Genomic DNA, 1,697 nt, shown 5'->3' with positions numbered 1-1,697 from the left:
TGGGGCGGCACCCCAAAACCCCAATTGGCCCTGCTGTGAGCCCGACCAGGGGCTGCACCTAGGGACTGGGCCTGCCCTCTGCCAACCGGGAGCAGGCCTAAGCCAGCAGGTCGTTATCTCCCGCGGGGTCCCAGACTGCGAGAGGGCACAGGCCGGGCTGAGGGACCCAAGTGCACAAATTTTTGTGCACCGGGCCTCTAGTATATAATAAGAGGACTCCAAATATTAATATAGGTCTCATTATTTCTCTTTTTTTTAATCTTTATTATTGAGAGTATTACAAGTGGTCCCCTTTTACTCCTATTTCCACCCTCCACCAGGTTCCTACTCCAATTCAGGCTTTCATCACCCTACTTTCTGTGTCCATAGGTAAGATCTCTGGCTAATCTCTTTATGCCCCACCCCCACCCCCACTCCACTTCCCTCTGAGATTCATCAGTCTGTTTCATGCTTTCATGTCTCTGATTCTATTTTATTAACTGGTTTATTTTGTTCATTACATTTCTTGTTCATTTATTTTGATTTTTAGATTCAATTGTTGATAGATATGTATTTGTTATCATTTTATTGTTCATATATTTTATTTGTCCTCCTCCTCCCATCCTCCTCCCCTCCTCCTCCTTCTTTTTCTTCATCATTTTGACATTTCATGTAATACTGGTTTGGTGATGATGAACTCCTTTAGCTTTTTCTTGTTTGTGAAGCTCTTTATCTGACCTTCAATTCTAAATGAGAACTTTGCTGGGTAGAGTAATCTTTGTTGTAGGTCCTTGCTATTTGTCACTTTGAATATTTCTTGCCACTCCCTTCTGGCCTGCAAAATTTCTGTTGAGAAATCAGCTGACAGTTATATGGACATTACCTTGTAAGTAACTAACTGCTTTTCTCTTGCTGCTTTTAAGATTCTTTCTTTGTCTTTAGCCCTTGGCATTTTAATTTTGATGTGTCTTGGTGTGGGCCTCTTTCGGTTCCTCTTGTTTGGGGCTCTCTGTGCTTCTGGGACTTGTAAGTTTATATTTCTTTCACCAGGTAGGGGAAGTTTTCTGTCATTATGTCTTCAAATAGGTTTTCAATTTCTTGCTCTCTCTCTTCTCCTTCTGACCCCCTCATAATGTGAATGTTGGTACACTTGAAGTGTCCCAGAGGCTCCTTACACTATCTGCATATTTTTGGATTCTTTTTTCTTTTCTGATTGGGTGTTTTTTGCTTCCTCATATTCAAAATCGTTGATTTGATTCTCAGAAACCTCAACTCTACTGTTGAATCCCTATAAATTATTCTTTATTTCACTTAGTGTATGCTTAATTTCTGACTGGTCCTTATTTGTGTCTTTGACATTCTCACTAAGATCCTTCAAAGTCTCATGAAGATCCTTGAGTAACCTTATAACCATGGTGTAGAACCCTGTATCTAGTAGTTTGCTTGCTTCTATTTCTTTCATTTGTGACATGTTTCTTTGTCTCCACATTTTGACTGCTTACCTGTGTTTGTTTCTATGTATTAGGTAGAGCTGCTATGTCTCCTGAAATCAGTAGAGTGGCCTTGTGTAGTAGATGTCCTGTAGGGCCCAGTGGCTCAGCCTCCCCAGCCACCTGAGCTGGGCCTCTAGCTGTGCCCCTGTGTGTGCTGTGTGAACAGTCTTATAGTTAAGTCTTAATTACTGTTGGTGTTACTGGATGGAGTTGACCTCCAGCCTA

Source organism: Myotis davidii, unplaced genomic scaffold (assembly GCF_000327345.1).
Source record: "Myotis davidii unplaced genomic scaffold, ASM32734v1 scaffold276, whole genome shotgun sequence".
Classification (NCBI taxonomy): Eukaryota; Metazoa; Chordata; class Mammalia; order Chiroptera; family Vespertilionidae; genus Myotis; species Myotis davidii.
The sequence above is the reverse complement of the archived record's forward strand: the minus strand, read 5'-3'. Positions refer to the sequence as shown.